Source organism: Dendrobates tinctorius, unplaced genomic scaffold, assembly GCF_039654945.1.
Source record: "Dendrobates tinctorius isolate UK_male_01 unplaced genomic scaffold, ASM3965494v1 ptg000068l, whole genome shotgun sequence".
Lineage (NCBI taxonomy): Eukaryota > Metazoa > Chordata > Amphibia > Anura > Dendrobatidae > Dendrobates > Dendrobates tinctorius.
Genome location: NW_027361736.1, coordinates 10,644,095 through 10,666,175, shown reverse-complemented (window position 1 = coordinate 10,666,175; position 22,081 = coordinate 10,644,095).

The window sequence follows — 22,081 nt, the reverse complement described above, 5'->3', positions numbered from 1 at the left end:
TTTATATAAAAAATAATTATTTTTGCATCGCTTTATTCTGCGAGCTATAACTTTTTTATTTTTTCACTGATGATGCTGTGTGGCAGCTCTTTTTTGTGGGACAAGATGCCATTTTCAGCGGTACCATGGATATTTATATGCGTCTTTTTGATCGCGCGTTATTACACTTTTTGTTTGGCGGTATGATAAATCATTTTTTGCTTCGTTTTTTATTTTTATTTTTTAAGGGGTTCGCTAAAGGGGTTAACTAACGGGACAGTTTTATAGGGCGGGTCGTTACGGACGCGCCGATACCTAATATGTGTACTTTTATTTTATTTATTTTTTTCAAAAAATGAATTTATTGGGGAATATTTTTTTTTTTTTTTTACTAATTTATTTGGCGATTTTTTTAAAATTATTTTTACACTTTTTTTTAATTTTTTTTTACTTTATTACACAGTCCCAGGTGGGACATCACTGTCCTGTGACAGATCGCTGATCTGTCACATCACAGATCACTGTGACAGATCAGCGACCTGTCACAGGCATTGAAGCAGACTTCCTCTTGCCTGCGCTTTGCAGGCACTGAGGAAGCCAGCTTCCTGCAGGCCCCCGAAGGCCCCCGTCGCCATCTTGGATTCGGGGGCCTGGAGGAAAGGAGCCCCCCGCAGCAGCGCTGCACATTGCGCTACTGTGGAGGGCTCAGGGAAGCACGGAGGGAGCCCCCTCCCTGCCGATGCTTCCCTTTAACTCCCGGTACACCGCGATCATGTTTGATCGCGGTGTGCAAGGGGTTAACGTGTCGGGGGCGGTCCGTGACCGTCCCTGACACATTGTGCCGGGTGTCAGCTGTGATAATCAGCTGACACCCGGCCGCGATCAGGGGTGCTCACCACATGGGCGCCGCTGATCGCTGAGACGTGCTATCCCGTCCATGGGCATAGGGGCCCAGGTCCCATGGACGGGATAGTACGTCGGATGGCAGGAAGGGGTTAAATATTTGATAGACTCGAAAAAAAACAAGAAGTGGGAGAAAAGGTAGTCACTTATTAATGAGACAAATAGAAGAATATTTACCGTATACACTCGTGTATAAGCCGAGTTTTTCAGCACTTTTTTTGTGCTGAAAACACCCCCCTTGGCTTATACACGAGTCACGGTCCCAGAAAGCCGGCAGAGGAGGGGAGCAGCAGGTCACAGAGGCCACCAGCTTCCATCACACCATACTCACATGCCTGCATGCCTCTCCGCTCCCTTAGGCGTGGAGCGCATATTCATTACCTTAATGAGCAGTACCACATGATCACTCGACAGGAAGAGCTGCAGGCTCCGGCTGTAACGTCTGTCTGCGGTCTGGGCTGCAGCCAGACAACACCCCGAGAAACACTGATACCCTTTACCCCTATACAGGGATCTGGATTTATAGCAGAGCCCAGGAGGTGCTGTCTGAATAGGAGCAGTGGCCAGAGCAGGACGGTCGCCAGAGAGGGAGTTCCAATACAGGACAAAAACGTGGTAGTATCTGGGTCTAAACCAGTCGGGCAGCAGGGTACAAAAACGTTAGGCAGAAGCAGAGTCAGAAGTCCAGGCCAAGGTCAGAGTTATTCAACTATAGCAATTCACACAGTAACACGCAGGGGAACCAAGAATATATCCGGCGGCTTGCAAGACCAGTCCCAAGGTATTTGAGGGATCAGGTCACCCCTCACAGGTTCCCGGACTGCTGATGTCATCAGTACCGCCCCCAGGACCAGGCCAGATGATGATGCAGTAACCTTCTGATGACTGACAGAGGGGCGGAGCCTGCGCCCACCAGATGCCTGCACAGGTGCCCTTACTCTGTCAGCACCATAACTCACGGGCGAGTGACCGCGCCCAGAACAGCAGACCCCGAATTAAAAGGCAACGTGACAGACCGGCGCCTCCTAGAGGCTAAAGCTGGGACAGTAGGCCCTGAGTCTGATGCGACGGAACCACGGCCCCTCCCAGTGGCCGAGGCATTAACAGCCGTCCCTGAGTCTGACGACGAAGTGGCGGTCCGGCGCCTCCTAGTGGCCGCGACCGGAACAGCAGGCCCCAAGTCTGGCGGCGACGTGACAGTACCCCCCCTTCCAAGAGGGGCCTCCGGATCCTCAAAACCCGGTTTGTCCTGGTGAAGGAGGTGAAACCTTCTAATTAATGCCTTGGCATGGATGTTCCTTGCGGGGACCCAGGACCTCTCCTCCGGGCCGTAGCCCTTCCAGTGTACAAGATACTGTATGGAGCCTCTCACCAGGCGGGAGTCAAGGATACCCTGGACTTCATACTCTAAAGCTCCCCCGACCGAAACAGGAGGAGGGGGGGACTGGACAGGGTGAATGGGAGAACGATAAGGCTTGCGGAGAGACCTGTGGAATACGTTAGGCAATTTGAATGTGGAAACTGTGGAAGTTTTAAGCGGAAGGCTACTGGGTTAACCACCTCGATAATTTCGTATGGGCCGATGAACCTGGGACCCAGTTTGGCAGATGGTACCTTAAGCTTGATATTTTTTGTAGAGAGCCAAACCTTATCGCCACCTCCCAGGTGCGGCCCCTTAGATCGTCGTCTATTTGAGGCCGAAGCCTGTCTAACCTGAGCCCCTTACAAATTTGAATTAACCTCAGACCAAATCGTTTTCAGCCGATGTATATTTTGCTCAACCCCAGGGAGCTCCGACATCCTGGCCGAAAACGACTCAAAGCGCGGATGTAGTCCAAGGTTACAGAAAAAGGGGGTAGTTTTAATGGAGTCCTGATATCGATTATTGAGCGCGAACTCAGCCAATGGCAGATGTTCCACCCAATCGGACTGATGTCCTGACACATAACAGCGGAGGTATTGTTCCAGAGCTTGGTTAGTATGCTCAGTTTGACCATTGGTCTCGGGATGGTATGCCGAGGAGAAGGACAACTCCACACCGATGCGTCTACAGAACGCCCTCCAGAACTTCGAGACAAACTGGGTACCCCTGTCGGACACAATATTTGTCGGAACGCCGTATGTGCAGAATGAACAGCTTACTTAAAGTTTCAGAGTTAGGCAAGCCAGACAGGGGAATAACATGACACTGCTTGCTGAACCTGTCTACCACCACCCAGATACAAGTTTTCCCATCTGAGGGTGGCAAATCTGTAATGAAGTCCATGGAGATGTGGGTCCATGGACTCTCAGGGGTGGGCAAGGACTGAAGCCAGCCGGCAGGGCGGCTATGGAGGGATTTGGCACGGGCACAGACTTCACACGCAGAAACATAGTCTTTACAGTCCTTGGCCACCAAAAGTTCCTGGTTACCAGCCTGGTGGTATTATTGAGACCGGGATAGCCTGCCAGGACAGAGTCGTGTGATTCTTTTAGAACCTGCAGACGAAGGTTAGCTGGAACAAACAATTTTTTGGGGGGCGTAGCGTCAGGGGCTTGCTCTGAAGACCTACGGATCTCCTCCAGAAGGTCCAAAGACACTGCCGACACGACGATTCCATTAGCCAATATCGGTACTGGTTCACAGTCCTCGGTCTGTGTGGGGCAAAAACTGCGAGAGAGGGCATCTGCCCTCACATTTTTAGTACCGGGGCGAAAAGTAATTAAAAAATCAAACCTGGAGAAAAACAAGGCCCACCTGGCCTGCCTGGGATTTAGTCTCTTAGCTGACTCTAGGTAGGTTAAGTTTTTGTGGTCTGTAATAACAGTGACCTTGTGTTTGGCACCTTCGAGGAAGTGGCGCCATTCCTCGAAGGCCCATTTGATCGCCAATAATTCTCAATTACCAATGTCATAGTTTCTCTCCGTGGTAGAGAATTTGTGGGAGAAAAACGCACACAGGCGAAGCTGAGTGAGGGATGCATTGCCTTGCGATAGCACTGCTCCCACTCCGACCTCGGAGGCATCCACTTCCACAACAAATGGGCGGTCTAAGTCCGGTTGCACCAAAACCGGGTTGGCCACGAAGCACTCTTTCAGTGTGGAAAATGCCTGAATAGCCTCAGGATTCCAGTTGGTCACGTCCGCCCCTTTTCGGGTAAGGTCCGTGAGTGGCTTGGCAATCTCCGAGAAACCCCTGATAAACTTGCGGTAGTAATTCGCGCATCCCAAAAACTGCTGCAGCGTCTTCAGCGATTTGGGTTGCACCCAAGCCTTAATAGGTTGAATCTTGGCAGGATCCATGCGAAACCCCTTGCCTGAGACCATGTATCCTAAAAACTGTACCTCTTCGGCAAAGAAAACACATTTTTCCTGTTTCGCAAACAAAGAGTGTTCTCGCAGTCTCTGCTGCACCGACCTGACGTGTTGAGTATGTGTCACAGGGTCAGCAGAGTAAATCAAAATGTCATCAAGATACACGACGACATACACCCCACAAATGTCTCTGAAAACATCATTGACGAAGTGTTGAAATACTGCAGGCGCGTTACTGAGTCCGAACGGCATTACCAGGTATTCAAAGTGACCAAGAGGTGTATTAAAGGCCGTTTTCCATTCGTCACCGTTTCTTATGCGGACCAGATTATATGCCCCCCTGAGGTCAAGTTTAGTAAACCAGTGGGCTCCCAGTAGCTGATTAAACAGATCAGGAATGAGTGGAAGCGGATACTGGTTTTTTACAGTAATAGCGTTAAGCTCACGACAATCTATACATGGTCTGAGTCCACCATCTTTTTTTCCTACAAAGAAAAACCCAGCCCCTACAGGTGAAGTGGAGGGTCTAATAAAACCTTTTCGCAGGCTGTCTGCTATGTAGTCATTCATGGCTACACGCTCAGGACCAGAGAGGTTAAATATTCTCCCCTTAGGGAGGCGGGCACCTGGGACCAAGTCGATAGGACAGTGATACTCTCTATGAGGAGGTAGTTTCTCAGACTCCACTATGGAGAAGACATCTTCATAATCTCTGAGCGCATATGGAATAGAGGGGTTTTTAATTTTAACTTGGTTCACTGACAGTGACATACAGTTACTCTGACACCATGGACTCCAGCGCACGATATCACCTAAGCGCCAGTCAATAACCGGATTATGCTGGTGCAACCATGGCATGCCTAACATAACCGGATTAGATAAATTATGTAGAACAAAAAATGATATCTGTTCGTTGTGTAATGCCCCCACTGACATAGTAATGTCTGCAGTAACAAACTCCACTCCACCCTGGATAATGGATGTACCATTGATCGCAGTGGTCTGAATAGGGGCATTAAGTCTTAGCAGTGGTACACCGAGATTCCTTGCGAGCAAAAAATCCATGAAATAGCCCGCAGAACCACAATCCACATAAGCCTTCACATACAGGGATTTATTAGAAAATGAGTGTGAGACGGGTAACAAAAGTTTAGCCGCATTTGCGGGCAATACCTGAGCCTCTGGGCCAGCACGACCAGAGCTGCCCAGAGGCCGACGTCCCAGGAATGTGGATCTCTGACGCTCAGCATTTCCCTGGCCTCCAGCATGCTGGTGTAGGAAGATGGGAGTGTTCCTTCAGGCTGTGCTCTGGAGCAGGTGTTAGGCCAGGAAATCAGCTCAGACAGAAGAAAAAAAAAAATTCAGGAGACTGCTTTTATATATGGTGAACATATACACAAAAAGCAAGTTTTTTTTCCTTGTATTATTTTGGGCCGGATATAATGTAACGTCCGTCTGCGGTCTGGGCTGCAGCCAAACAACACCACGAGAAACACTGATACCCTTTACCCCTATACAGGGATCTGGATTTATAGCAGAGCCCAGGAGGTGCTGTCTGAATAGGAGCAGTGGCCAGAGCAGGACGGTCGCCAGAGAGGGAGTTCCAATACAGGACAAAAACGTGGTAGTATCCGGGTCTAAACCAGTCGGGCAGCAGGGTACAAAAACGTTAGGCAGAAGCAGAGTCAGAAGTCCAGGCCAAGGTCAGAGTTATTCAACTATAGCAATTCACACAGTAACACGCAGGGGAACCAAGAATATATCCGGCGGCTTGCAAGACCAGTCCCAAGGTATTTGAGGGATCAGGTCACCCCTCACAGGTTCCCGGACTGCTGATGTCATCAGTACCGCCCCATGACCGCATATGGCGACTTCAGTTTTACCTTCTCCTCGATACCTCGCCGCCTCCTATCATCCCCCTCTTTCCCTTCTCCTGAGAATAAGACAAGGTACAATTTAAATTCTTTGGATAATTTTGGCCACAGCGGCCAATTTTATTAACAAACATTAACAATAAACATTAAATAATTCAAAATTATGAGGGGAGGGTTCTTGGAGCTAGAAAGATCTGGCTATAAACTTATTTCCACCATGTTACCCCCAGCCGTCCAGCCCAGCTCGAGGGCACCGTAACTCCCCTTCTCGGAGACCAACCACCATAGCTCCCGAGGTAAAACCCCGTCCAGAGCCCATACCCAAAAGCCAGATCCCCCATACCATTTTAAACTGTCGGGAATGTTACTTCCGAATCCTTCCCCGACCAATCACCGTCAACTCCAAGAACCCCACCCCCCGCCCCACAGCCACTGTGACAACAGCAACAACAACGCCTCATATAGACCCTGACAAGAATCTATATACCGATCACCTTTTTTTTTTTTTTTTATAAAACGTACATCCCCTAGCAGCCCCCAACGTGCTACCCAAAAACAGGGAGGGTGGGTGGGACTTCTCTCCTCTGCTCCTGGCTGGTGAGTGCGGTTTTTCCCGCACTTTTTCCCTAATACAGGCTGCCCCCACCTTAAACCCCTCCCCCGGCCCCCGTCCCGGGCAACCATTTCAAACTGGCACAACACCAGTTCTAAAACTTCCCGCCCATGGCAGTCATGGGGGGCTTTCCCTAGGCTGTGCCCTTCCCCAGCCCCCTTCTTGACCGCATATGGCGACTTCAGTTTTACCTTCTCCTCGATACCTCGCCGCCTCCTATCATCCCCCTCTTTCCCTTCTCCTGAGAATAAGACAAGGTACAATTTAAATTCTTTGGATAATTTTGGCCACAGCGGCCAATTTTATTAACAAACATTAACAATAAACATTAAATAATTCAAAATTATGAGGGGAGGGTTCTTGGAGCTAGAAAGATCTGGCTATAAACTTATTTCCACCATGTTACCCCCAGCCGTCCAGCCCAGCTCGAGGGCACCGTAACTCCCCTTCTGGGAGACCAACCACCATAGCTCCCGAGGTAAAACCCCGTCCAGAGCCCATACCCAAAAGCCAGATCCCCCATACCATTTTAAACTGTCGGGAATGTTACTTCCGAATCCTTCCCCGACCAATCACCGTCAACTCCAAGAACCCCACCCCCCGCCAACCACGAACAGCCCTGACCACCTCAGGCTCGTGAGTGCCCCAAAACCACCAAGGCCCTCTCGATCCCCTCCTGTATTGACAGTGCCCATAAATCAATACCAATAGAATTTAAATGAACCCCATCGGCCAACCAAAAATTACCGGCATCTGTCTCCAATTCAAAGTGACGAACACTAATGCCCCCATTCCTGGACATAAATGCCGACACCGCACGATTCAATTTTACCCTTGCCCTGTTAATCCCTTTCAACGATCTCGCTTGCCTCCACCTCTGTCTGGGTACTACATCCGACCATACCGTCGCCACGTTCGGGAACGATGTCCACAACCTCAAAAAATCGGAACGTATGTCCCTAATTAATTCTCTCGCCGGCCTGACCCCTAAATCATTGCCCCCCACATGGAAAACAATAATGTCGGGGGTTCTATCCAAGCGAGCGGATTTGGTTAACTCCAGGAGCACCCTGCTCCATACCATTCCTCGGAAACCCAACCAACGGACCAGCACCTGCTCCCTCCCAAAGCCCAATTGCCTACCATCTGGCCTCGCGTCGGCTCGTAGCGCACCCCAATAAACGTAAGAGTGCCCGAATATCCAGGCAAGAAAGGGGTCGCCACCTGAAAAAACACAACAGAATATAGAAAAAACACATCCCAGGACATGCAAACCACACAGCTAACGCCGAACATACAGTAAATACCGATCCGACTGCCACCTGCCAATTCTCCTAATCGCATCAGCCCCCAACCCAAGGCTGTCCGCTTCGGTCGCAGCACCGATCCTAAATGAATGAGACCCATACATGTCCTGGGGAAGGCCCAACTCTACCAATCCCTTCTTCAAAACCGCAATGAACTGGAACCGAGACAAATAGGTGCCGTCCGCATGGCACAAGAGAGGACCCGTCCTACCCGCCCATACGCCCCAATACGTTTCCAAACAGCCACGTGGGCACATTAATGCCCCTTCAACTCGCCCCAAAACTACCCGTCTGCCCCTACCCTGTTGATCAGTTTTTGAACGCCGAATCCAAAAAACAATGCCCCCTGCCCAAAATTCCACATCTTCTGCCAACACCCCTCCCGCCGAAACCCTGCTGCCTGACACCACCTCGCCAATGCGCATTGCCCCAAAAAAGGCCAAAGAAAAAGCCAGCCGAAACAGGGCCAACTCAAAAACTGACGTGCAAATACCCCCAAGGACTCTGCCTAAGCCTTCCAACGTACTAAACGAAATAGGCCTTCGTTTGTCGCCGGCTTTTTTACCCCTACGAAACCCTTTTAACGCCTGACTCACTAAGAAGCTCTTCGTAACGTCCCCCACCCCTTGCAACTTGAAACCGAAAGCTAAACCCGCTACAAACTTGTTTACCTTAGCAGCAGACCAACCGCTGTCAGCTGCCTTCCCAATTAAAAACAATACCGCCAACATCCTATCCTCATCACTTTCGACCCCACCCCACTCTGCCAACCAACTCTGCCATACTCGCCACGAAGAATCATAGGCTGACCATGTCTGCTGCGATAAGGATTCCCGAATCAGTCTTCCTGCTCTTCCGTAATCACCTTCCACAGAAAGGAAGGGCATTCCACGCCCGTGGCATCCGCTCCTGGCGCCAATTCTCTAAAACGCCCCCACTGAAAATGAGACAAAGAGTCTGCTATTGAATTCGTAACCCCGGGCACATGCACTGCAGAAATCCCTGCGTTCAAATCCAGACATCGAAGAACCAAAACCCTAACCAATCTAACTACGGGGGGAGAGGAGGCCGACGAACTGTTAATGACCGCTACAACACTCGCGTTGTCGCAATGAAAGCGCACTCTCCTATTTTCGAACATGGGACCCCACACCAAAACAGCTACCATGATAGGAAACAGCTCCAATAGTGCCAAGTTTTTGGTAAGGCCCAACAACTTCCACGCCTGAGGCCACCGCCCCACACTCCACCTTCCCTTACAGTAGGCGCCGTAACCAGAGCTGCCTGCTGCATCCGTAAATATTTCAAAATCAAAATTGCTCAATGTCTCCTCCTGCATCAGCGACCGCCCATTGTAATTCCGCAAAAACCGCTGCCAAACCATCAAATCATCCCTATGCTCCTTCGTCAAGCGAACATAATGGTGCGGAGCCTTCACTCCTGCCGTCGCGCTAGCCAAACGACGAGAAAAAATTCGACCCATAGGCATGATCCTGCAGGCAAAGTTCAATCTCCCCAATAGGGATTGTAATTCCTTGAGGGTCACTTTGCGCAACTTCGAAATCCTGTCCACCTCCTGTTTCAACAATGCCAACTTGTCCTCTGGTAACCGACACTCCATCCTTTCCGAATCGACAACTATGCCCAAAAAACTTATAACGGCCTTAGGGCCTTCCGTCTTCTCAGATGCCAGCGGCACCCCAAAATGCTCCGCCACCCAAACCATGCCTGCCAACGCGTTCTTACACAACGGTGAATCCGGGGGGCCAATAAAAAGAAAATCATCCAGATAATGAATGATCGACTGCATTCCTGTAACATCCCTTACCACCCACTCCAGGAAAGTGCTAAACGTCTCAAACAATGAACAAGAAATTGCGCAACCCATCGGCAAACACCTATCGAGGTAGAAATTCCCCTTCCAAAAACATCCCAGCAGCGGGATACTATCTGCATGAACCGGTAGTAACCGAAAAGCGGACTCAATGTCTGTCTTTGCCAACAAAGCCCCTGACCCATAACGTCGCACCCACTTAACCGCCGTATCAAAAGAGGTATACTCCACAGAACACAACTCCCTATCGATACCGTCATTAACTGACAAGCCTTTTGGATAAGACAAATGCTGAATCAAACGAAACTTATTCGGCTCCTTCTTAGGCACAACCCCCAACGGGGAAACAATCACGCCCGCAACAGGAGTCGTGGGGAACGGACCGGCCATCCTGCCCAAATCCACTTCCTTTTTTAACTTCTCATCTACTACCTCCGCATGCGTTATTGCCGACCGCAAATTTTTAACAGAAAAAGGAACCACATGGCCAGGAAGTGGAATCCTGAAACCGTCAACAAAACCATTCAAAAGCACGCTGGCCTCTGCCCGAGCCGGATACCTACTTAGAAAGGGGGCCATCTCTTGAACCCTCACCGGGCTCTCCCCCTTGACCGGCACCCACATTTGGCTTTCCTTTCCCTTTCTTAAAACATTTGGAAGCGCCGTGTGAGCTACCGTTGCAGTGGGAGCACACGTGCTTGAACTTGCAGCCCGCCCCGTACTTACACTGCCCATCATTAAATTGCCAGCACGCCCCCGACTTCTCTCTTCCTCCCTGGGTTGCCTGACCACTGCTCCCCTGACCTGCTTGCTGACTGCCGCTGCCCCCGCTCCCGTGAAAGGACTGCCCATACCTCACTGGGGCCATCACCTTCAGCCACAGCCCGATATCCTTTTGATCCCACTTTATCTCTGGCCTTACCGCCTTCCTCTGCCTAAACTGCTCGTCGTATCGCAGCCACGCCTGGCCCCCATAAATACGATGCGCCTCCCCGATAGCATCTAAATAACAAAAAAGGCCAGAACAATTATCCGGAGACTTCTCCCCTATGACACTAGCCAAAATAGCGAATGCCTGCATCCAATTCACAAAAGTCTGCGGGATCAGACGCCACCTCCTCTTTTCTTCCTCCTCTTTTTTACTATCGTCCTTCTTCCCCTTATCCAGGTTAAACTTTTCCAACGGCAGCAATGAAAATATCTCCACATACTCGTCCCGCCAAATCTTTTCCTTCACTTCTTTCTTTAAATGGGCCCCCAGCGGCCCCTCAAAGCACACATAAACCTCTCCCTTAGCCCTATCGTCCAGTTTTATCCTATCCCCCTTATCCGTCTCCGTCTGCACTGAAACAGACACTCCTGCCGCAGCTCCTTCATCGGATTCTACCGCACGTAACACGTCACCACCCGACTCTGTGCCCGAACCGCGACCCACTAACCATGCCCCCGCTGGGGACGGAGCTGCCTCCCCAATTACCCCCCCCGTCCAGTCTCCTCAATATTTGCAACATGTTCGCCAAAATGTCCCTTAGCCCCGGCACATCAGCCCCGCTACGCCCCATCCGCTCCCTACCATCTCCCTGCCTGCCCCCATCATCCTGCAATACAGCCCCTGCGGGCGACAAACACGACATGGAGCCATACTCACATAGCTGCGCGGGTGCTGTGTCCCCGCCAGCTGGAAATCCGGAATCCTGACGTCCTCGATGATCCTGATGCAGGCTCCGCTGCTCCAGGCCCGCACCCCTGGCCTCCTCGTCACCAGGGGGGACCCGAGCATGCGATACCCGCCGCTCCCGAGAACTCCCGCTTGAACGGGACCTGTGACAGTCCCTGGACCCGTGCCCGACTGGCCGGTCCGTAGCACCCTCCGGGCGACTCCCGGATAAATGCCCCCAGGTGCCTGGTGCCCCGTCTGCTGTATAGGGGCCAGGCAGGGCGACCACGCTAAGTCGCCTCCCGCCCGCCGACCGTTCCGGGCTCCACGCGTTGCTAGGACCGGGCAGGGCGTCCCCGCTGAGCCCCCTCCCGTCCGCCGATCGGTCGGGGCTCCACATGCTGCTGGGACCAGGCAGGGCGTCCTCGTGCTGCCCCCTCCCGACCGCAGCTCTCTCGCTATGGACTGCGATGGGGCATGCAGGGCGGCAGCAACCGGCACCCTCCCGCCCGCCTCACCTCCGGTCCTTCTGATGACGGTGGGGCCAGGCAGGGCGCTGCCGCAACGCCCCCTCCTGCCCGCCGCGCCACGTCTGGCGCCCTGGCTGGCAGACACCCCCGAGCGGTCCTCATCCCCGGGGGCGCCCTCGATCCTGCCTCCCGCCGCTGTGTTGGCCGGCGCCGGCCGCCGCCGGCCTCGCCGCTGTGAGGGCCTGTCGCGGCCTTCACTCTCCTCCCTGCTGCGCGACTCTTCGGCTCCTGCCCGCGACGACACTTCCGGTCCGGCCTGCTGTTCCTGTCCGGCTCCCACACGCTTGCCGCCCGTGCTGACCGGCCGGCTGGGCGGATTCCTGCCGGGACGGGCGCAGGGAGGGGATGCAGCCCCATCTGTTGCGCCGCCCGCAGGGTCCCTGGAGGGGCTCCGCAGCCGCCGCCTGCTGCGGGCTGACACCTCCGGTGACAGCCTTTCGGGGGGACGGGTCCTCCTTCCACGCCGGCTGGATCCCTGCTCCGCAGCGCTGAGGAGGGAGGAAAGTTGGGTCTGTAGCCATCCTCCCCTCCTGGACCTGGCCACATCCTGCAGCCTGGCGAAAAGTTGCTGCTCGTCGTCCATTGATTCAGGTGGGACTTCTCTCCTCTGCTCCTGGCTGGTGAGTGCGGTTTTTCCCGCACTTTTTCCCTAATACAGTCTGCCCCCACCTTAAACCCCTCCCCCGGCCCCCGTCCCGGCCAACCATTTCAAACTGGCACAACACCAGTTCTAAAACTTCCCGCCCATGGCAGTCATGGGAGGCTTCCCCTAGGCTGTGCCCTTCCCCAGCCCCCTTCTGGACCAGGCCAGATGATGATGCAGTAACCTTCTGATGACTGACAGAGGGGCGGAGCCTGCGCCCACCAGATGCCTGCACAGGTGCCCTTACTCTGTCAGCACCATAACTCACGGGCGAGTCACGGCGCCTCCTAGTGACCGCGCCCAGAGCAGCAGACCCCGAATTAAAAGGCAACGTGACAGACCGGCGCCTCCTAGAGGCTAAAGCCGGGACAGTAGGCCCTGAGTCTGATGCGACGGAACCACGGCCCCTCCCAGTGGCCGAGGCAGGAACAGCCGTCCCTGAGTCTGACGACGAAGTGGCAGTCCGGCGCCTCCTAGTGGCCGCGATCGGAACAGCAGGCCCCAAGTCTGGCGGCGACGTGACACCGGCAGCCAGAACGAGCTGCAAAGCCACCAGGGAGGTAAAAAGGATGTTTTACCAGTTATAGGGCGTGCTGGGTCTGCTGGACAATTGTTTCTCCAAGGATCATTGTGGATACAGGGACCTCATTGCTTACTGATCAGGCACCAGGAAGCCCTGGATGAGATCTGGAGTTTCCGCTGTAGAGTCTCTGATACTTGCCTGGAGTTCATCCTGAGCCATCTGATTCATGAATACAATGCCAGTCCTCTAGTGAACATTGGCACCGATGTATAATGAAGCTCTGCAGATTCCCGAGGGCTGGTTAACTCTTCAGCCACTGCACAGGTCTCTGCTGATGTCAGGGGGTGGTCTCACGGGCCCCCTGACTATTGTGCTCAGTGTTATAATTGTGTCCCCTTTATGTTGAGGGCTGGTCCTGGCCTATGAATGGCTGATAACAGGGACCCATAGCTGCAGCACTGGAGTAGCGTGGGGGAGGGCGGTCCGCCCCAGGCGGCACGTGTGTGGGGGCGGCGCAGCAGCATGACAGCTCCTCGGCTGCTTTTAGGAAAGGCCCAAGCAGCCGTGTTGCTATGGTAACACTGTAGGACTACATTACCCGTCATGCCTCGGGCGTGCGTTCCTGGTATGACCCTGCTGCAGCGCTGTAGATTGGCAGTCACATGACCGTGGGATCTGCCGAGGCTTCGGCTGTCACATGCCCAAACAACGAGCGGAGCGGCCGCACAGCATGGAGCATGGCCAATGTGGCCAACAGGGTGTCGTGGTCCGGCCGGGAGCAGCTGGAGGAGGCCGGGGAGAGCACGCCGCTGCTGAACGGAGCCGGCAACCAGCAGGTGAAGGCGGGAGGAGGGATACTGGGAATTGGGGGGCTGTGCAGATAGGTGACCATGGCGAGGCTGTGCAGGGGAGGACATGGGGGGGCTCTGTAGGGGGAGGACGTGGGGGGCTGTGCAGGGGAGGACATGGGGGGCTCTGTAGGGAGAGGACATGGGGGGCTCTGTAGGGAGAGGACATGGGGGGGCTCTGTAGGGAGAGGACATGGGGGGGCTCTGTAGGGAGAGGACATGGGGGGGCTGTGCAGGGGGAGGACATGGGGGGGCTGTGCAGGGGAGGACATGGGGGGGCTCTGTAGAGGGAGGACATGGGGGGCTCTGTAGGGGAGGACATGGGGGGCTCTGTAGGGGAGGACATGGGCTGTGCAGGGGAGGACATGGGGGGCTGTGCAGGGGAGGACATGGGGGGCTGTGCAGGGGAGGACATGGGGGCTCTGTAGGAGGGACATGGGGGGCTGTGCAGGGGGAGTACATGGGGAGGCTGCGTAGGGGAGGACATGGGGGGCTGTGCAGGGGGGTAAACGGGGGGCTGTGCAAGGGAGAACATGAGGGCTCTGTAGGGAGTGTACTGTGGTTCTGTGCAGGGGGAGGACACATGGGTCTCCTTACACTGTTTTATGGTGCGGCTCTATGAAGGGCAGTGGTGGCGGTTCAGTAGGGTCATCAAGCTAATACATACATATATATATAGAGAACTGCAAGAAGATGAAAGTCTAGAAATTTAGAAATAATAACAGCAGAGTTAGTAGTAGACTAAAAATTAGATCTTTGAGTGTAGTGTGGGCTCTTCGGATGCTTCCGAAATATCAACGACCAAAGGGGCGGCAAATTTTTCGACCGCCCCGGGCGCCACAAACAGTTGCTAAGCCACTGAGCTGCAGGAATGTATAATGTGTATAATGTGCACAGTAATGAATGTTCTAAATATTCACTGTCATTACCAAGAATTATCCGTGTTATATGGCCGGAACAAGATGCAGTGCCACCGACGGCGCGCAGGCAGGTAAATAGGATGTTTTTTTTCTTAACAGGAATCATACCTACAAAGATAGGGGATAAGGAGCCATGCATACAATGACAGGGATGGGGGAACCATGCATACCACGGTAGGGATGAGTGGTCAATGCACACCCGGCTTATACTCAAGTCAATAAGTTTACCCAGTTTTTCGTGGCAAAAGTTGGTGCCTCGGCTTGTACTCGGGTCGGCTTATACTCGAGTATATACGGTAATAGGTAAAACCTGACAAGAATAAACAATAATTTGCAGTTATCCCAATCGTGGGGATAAATAGCTGAGAAATAAATAGTGATTAGTATATCTTAATAAATATATTGCAATTCGCCCAGTACAAAGCTGTGAAAAAAAATGGTAGTTACTATTTCCATTAAGTATTGCACTCAAACAGTTGATTAACCAAGAGAGATGGCATGTACCCGAATAGAATTCTCCTAGAGGCTGCAAATAAGAGCGGCAGGAAGTAAAGGGTTAATAGGTACATAGAACACACAATTGGGTGAAAATATTAAATGGTCATGAGCAATATGTCCTGGCATAAAGAGTGTGATTATATCCTTAGTCCATAGTTAATGCTTGGTATAAACCTGCATTCATAAAATATTCCAATGTCTATAGCCGTGGGGAGAGCTGCCCCGGCCGATGACGGATACACCAAGTACTTTCTCCAATGAGTGGAGGGCTCGTGCCCTGTGAAATAGCGCGCTGAACAGTACATGGTGATTTCACCATATATAGTTGTATGTGAGTGTTGCTACTCACAATACCTCCGATGGTCTGCGTAGAATCCGGTGACTGCGTTCTGGCTGGTGCAGTAAAGGTCGGACCTGGGAGATGCGGCGATATGCCGAGGTGTAGTGTGAGACCAGCGCTCCAGCTGTCGGCAGGGATCCGGTCACTCTGGTCGATAGCTGCGTCCCGGCAGATGTGCAGTAGGAGCAGGACCTGTGTGACGCGGTGGATCACGTGGTGCCGTGTAACTGCTGCTAGATGGAGGTACAGGTGGCAAAAAGGGCCGAAACCAACGCGTTTCGGAAAACTCAGCTTCTTTCTTCAGGTCCGGGACATATTGCTTATGACCATTTAATATTTTCACCCAATTGTGTTCTATATACATATTAACCCTTTACTTCTAGGAGAATTCTATTCGGGTACATGCCATCTCTCCTTGGTTAATCAACTGTTTGAGTGCAATACTTTCTATTTCCATTAACTACCATTTTTTTCACAGCTTTGTACTGGGCGAGTTGCAATATATTCATTAAGATATACTAATCACTATTTATTTCTCAGCTATTTATCCCCACAATTGGGCTAACTGCAGTTTATTGTTTATTCTTGTCAGGTTTTACCTATTAAATATTCTTCTATTTGTCTCATTAATAAGTGACTAGCTTTTCTCCCACATCTTGGTTTTTTCAGCGCGAGTCTATCACAAATATTTATAATCCTTTCGATTTCCTTGTGGTTGGTATCTAGAGTCGCAGCAGTTACACAGTTACCTTTTACACAGGCGCCACTTTATCGCTCTCCTTCATTTTTTGATTTTAACAATTTTTCCCTGGATCTGTAGCTGGATATTTCCTGCTTTTGAATTGCCTCCTATATACAGTGTGAGCCTCCACATTGCTTCCTATATACAGTATGAGGCCGCATATAGCCTCCTATATACAGTAGGAGCCTGCACAGCGCTTCCTATATACAGTATGAGGCCGCATATAGCCTCCTATATACAGTATGAGCCTGCACAGCGCTTCCTATATACAGTATGAGTCTGCACATAGTCTCCTATATACAGTATGAGCCTGCACATTGCTTCCTATATACAGTATGAGACCGCATATAGCCTCCTATATACAGTATGAGGCCGCATATAGCCTCCTACATACAGTATGAGCCTGCACAGCACTTCCTATATACAGTATGAGCCTGCACATCGCTTCCCATATACAGTATGAGGCCGCATATAGCCTCCTACATACAGTATGAGGCCACATATAGCCTCCTATATACAGTATGAGCCTGCACATCGCTTCCTATATACAATATGAGCCTGCACATTGCTTCCTATATACAGTATGAGCCTGCACATTGCTTCCTATATACAGTATGAGTCTGCACATAGTCTCCTATATACAGTATGAGCCTGCACATCGCTTCCTATATACAGTATGAGGCCGCATATAGCCTCCTACATACAGTATGAGGCTGCATATAGCCTCCTATATACAGTATGACCCTGCACATCGCTTCCCATGTACAGTATGAGACCACATATAGCCTCCTGAATACAGTATTTGCCTCCTATATACAGTATGAGGCTGCATATAGCCTTCTATATACAGTATGAGCCTGCACATCGTTTCCTATATACAGTATGAGGCCGCATATAGCCTCCTATATACAGTATGAGCCTGTACTTCGCTTCCTATATACAGTATGAGGCCGCATATAGCCTCCTATATACAGTATGAGCACCAACATATAGCCTCCTGAATGCAGTGTTTACCTCCTATATACAGTATGAGCCTGCACATAGCTTCCTATATACAGTATGAGCCTGCACATAGCCTCCTATATACAGTAGCAAAAAAAAAAAAATGATTGAATGAGAGTAATGGTTTTGGGTCCTTTCTGTAAAAATCGTATGGGTATCTTTTTAGTCTTGGTTTTAGTTTTCTGTTTATAATTATTTTTTCCTGTGCTTATACTCCAGTTCTCTATCTTCGCATTGCAGTATATGATCTGGCATGGAATTCATTGTTGAGGGCATTTCAAGATTTTATGAAGAAACACTCCTCTCACAAGAAATCTACGGCTCTTTTCGTACCCATTGGGTCTTCAATATTTCATATTATTTGTTCACATTTTTATTCATTTTTTCTTTTTTTATTTGTTTATTTCATTTACATTTTTATTTGTTTTATTTTTATATAGTTTTTTTCACTCATTTTTTATTTTTTTCACAATTTTCTTTGTGTATTTTTGCTATGTATTATGCATTATACATAATTGTGTGTATAATTACTTTATGATATATGACATTTGATGTATGTATTGAATGCCATGTGTTATTTTAAGTGTTCATTTGTTTTTTAACAGAGACATGGTATATAGTTGTTATAGTTATATGATGCACATACACTTTCATATAGCCTGCATACACATTATGCTAATTGTTAAAAAAAAATTTTATTGCTTGCATAGTGTGCTTATAATTGACACATATGTGTGTGCCTTTGCACTCTATGTCAGGCATATTCACTTTAATGGTTCATACACACCGCTATAATTATTTCAGCATCATTATGTTTTATCCCCTCACTTTCAACACTTGCTATCACTTTAAATAGTGATTATTATTCTTCATAATTATTTTATTTTCTTGTCCTCACTTGAGCGCATGCCCAGTTCTGTCCTCCCTAGGAGCCTTCTGACGTGCTCAGTCTGGTATGTGGCTGTCTCTGTCTGTTTTGCAGCTTGAGCCACTTTCATGCTGATCATAGACTCCCTGTTCATAGTGGGGACTCAACAGCGCATGCGCCGATAATGCTGTGGACGTTTAGAACTGGATACTATTGACGTCATTGTGGACACTACAGCTCAGGTCCTGAATTTTACAAGCTTTATTAGGGAAAGCGGTTTATTGGTTGACCGCACTATATAAACTAGAAACGGGGCACTTGTAAACCACGCCTCCTGAGGAAGCTGCGGCGTAACGCGCGTAGGGGCGGCAGGTTTTACAGCGACATACACTACACATGTAAGTTGTTACTTTCTAATGCAGTCCTTGTATCTTACTCTGGAATTTGTATAGACAGTTTTTACTCTGTGTACACTTAACGCCTACCAGGCTTATTTGATACAAGGCACTTGTGCACTTTATATTCAGCAGTTTACTCTGGGCACTTATTGTATGCAAAACCGTATCTGGGCATACATATTATGTAAATGGGGAGTTTGCTGTTTACTATGCATTCTATTTGTGAAAGGAAAGCAAAGAAACTACATGTTTTATACAGATAAAAACTTTATTAACTGTCAAGGTGCTGGTTTAATTATATTGTGTTTATGTCTGCTGTAACTTGCATTTAGCATTTATGCTCTGTTAATTATTCTAAATAAATTATTTAGCTTGAAAAACTCCAATTTTGATCTCTTGTGATGCTTAATAGCTCATTTATGAGATTTTTTTTTGCTATTATATTTCCAGTGAGTTGAGCCTTTGAAGAATTTTTTTCCAGTATTTGGGATATATTTGTACTTTATCCTATATACAGTATGAGCCTGTACATCGCTTCCTATATACAGTATGAGGCTGCATATAGCCTCCTATACACAGTATGAGCCCACATAGCCTCCTGTATACAGTATGAGGCCGCATATAGCCTTCTACACTGCGTTCCAAATTATTATGCAAATTGGATTTAAGTGTCATAAAGATGTAATTTTTTGTTTTTCAAATAAACTCAGATGGTATTGTGTATCAGGGCTCTTTGGATCACTGAAATCAATCTCAAACGCCTGTGATAATTAGTTTACCAGGTGAGCCCAATTAAAGGAAAACTACTTAAGAATGATGTTCCACATTATTAAGCAGGGCACAGGTTTCAAGGAATTTAGGAAAGAAAACGGATCTCTCTGCTGCTGAAAAGCATCAAATAGTGCAATGCCTTGGTCATGAGATAAAAACATTAGATATTTCCCAAAAACTTAAACGTGATCATCGTACTTTTAAGAGATTTGTGGTTGATTCTGAGAACAGACATGTTTGTGCTGATAAAGGCAGAATGAGGAAGGTTTCTGCCAGGCAAGTTCATCGGATTAAGAGAGCAGCTGCTAAAAAGCCATTACAAACCAGCAAACAGATATTTAAAGCTGCTGGTGCCTCTGGAGTCCCTCGAACCTCAAGGTGTAGGATCCTTCAAAGGCATGCTGTGGTGCATAAACCTACTATTCGGCCACTCCTAAACAGTGTTCACAAGCAGAAATGGTTGCAGTGGGCCCAGACATACATGAAAACTAATTTTCAAACAGTCTTGTTTACTGATGAGTGTCGAGCAACCCTGGATGGTCCAGATGGATGGAGTAGTGGATGGTTGGTGGAAGGCCACTATGCCCCAACAAGGCTGCGACGTCAGCAAGGAGGTGGAGGAGTCATGTTTTGGGCCGGAATCATGGGGAAACAGCTGATAGGGCTCTTTAAGGTTCCTGATGGTGTGAAAATGACCTCTGCAAAGTATATAGAGTTTCTGACTGACAGCTGTCTTCCATGGTATAAAAAGCAGAAATGTGCCTTCAGGAGCAAAATCCTCTTCATGCATGAAACTGCACCATGTCATGCTGCAAAGAATACCTCTGAGTCATTGACTGCTATGGGCATAAAAGGAGATAACTCATGGTGTGGCCACCATCTTTCCCTGACCTCAACCCTATGGAGAACCTTTGGAGTATCATCAAGCGAAAGATCTATGAGGGTGGGAGGCAGTTCACATCAAAACAGCAGCTCTGGGAGGCTATTCTGACTTCATGCAAAGAAATACAAGCAGAAACTCTCCAAAAAATTCACAAGTTCAATGGATGCAAGAATTGTGAAGGTGATATCAAAGAAGGGTTCCTATGTTAACATGTAACTTGGCCTGTTAAGCTATTTAACTCCAAAATATCCTTTTTGTTCAGTGAATGTGACCTCCTAAGGCCTCTTTCACACATCAGGTATTCGCCGTCAGGCGCGATCCGGCGCTTTTGACAAAAACCGGATCCGGCGAAATGCAATGCCGGATCCGGTTTCCCCCCCATTGACTTGCATTTGCGCCGGATCGCGCCGGATGGCCATGCGTTTCATCCGGTTTTCGCCGGATCCGGCAATGTGTCGCGATCCGGCGTCTGGAAAAAACGTCTACTGTAACGTTTTTTGTCTCCGGCGAAAAAGCCGGACACGCCGGATCCGGCGCGTCCGGCTTTTTCACACAATGAAAGCCTATGAGCGCCGCAATGCGCCGGATCCGGCGCCCGGATCCGGTTTTTTGGTCTGAGCATGCTCAGTAGCTCTGCCCACAAGACATATATAAAAGCAAGACAGTGGGACCCACAGCCACACCCAACATGCCACCCAAGAAAGCAACCAAGAGAAGCAGGAGAAGGCAGGAGACCACTGCAGCACCATCAGCACCACCACCACCCCAAATGGAGCAGCAAATAGAACATGCTGAGGAGGGGAGGCCAGCAGCAGATGAGAGACGGTAATTATCAAATAACCCATTCCTCCAAACTAGGGCTATTGAATATCAAGATATTCATTGGCCCTTTGTTTCTCTTTATTCAACAGCCGCCCAATAGATGCAGCAGCAGCAGCAATGGCAGCAGCTGGAACACCACCCACAGGCATGGAGTGTGGCCACCAGGAAGACAGCACATCATCTTCTGGGAGCCCTCCCTCGCATCGTCAGCGTTTGACGGTAAGTTTTTATTTCCAAAATCCATCTTCTCTGTAATATATGTCTATTCATGGCCTTTTATTTCAAAACAGGAATCACAAGATGAAGAGGAGCTCCCAGAAGAAGAAGGAAGGGGTGGACAGACACCTGGAGTGGGCTCACAATTGGTAAGTTTTTTGCATCAAACGCAGAAACACAACATCACACTACACACAACACATAGAAAGCAATGTTCTGCAGACCACACACAGCAAACAAATGCCTACATCCAAAGACATAACTTTTTTTGTTTTCTTCTCTAGTCTTCCCAATCTGGTGCTTGGCCAAGAGGTGCTCGCAGTGCCTCCCAGGGTCGTCGGCGACAGCAATGCGGCGGTCACCAGCGTGTAAGTATAAATATTTTTGCTTTGTTTTTTTGCACTTTTTATTTCATTTCTTTTGTGGAGGCTAATTATGTTATTTTTGTCTTTTTCTTTAACAGCCTTCACAGCGTGCTCCCGACTCTGACGGTGAGGATGGAGGGATTGATGTGGACCGCCTCATCGATCTCGTCAGAGAAAGGGAGCCGCTCTGGAATATGGCTGACCGACGCCACGCTGACCTGATCGTTACCCGACGACTCTGGGAGGAAATC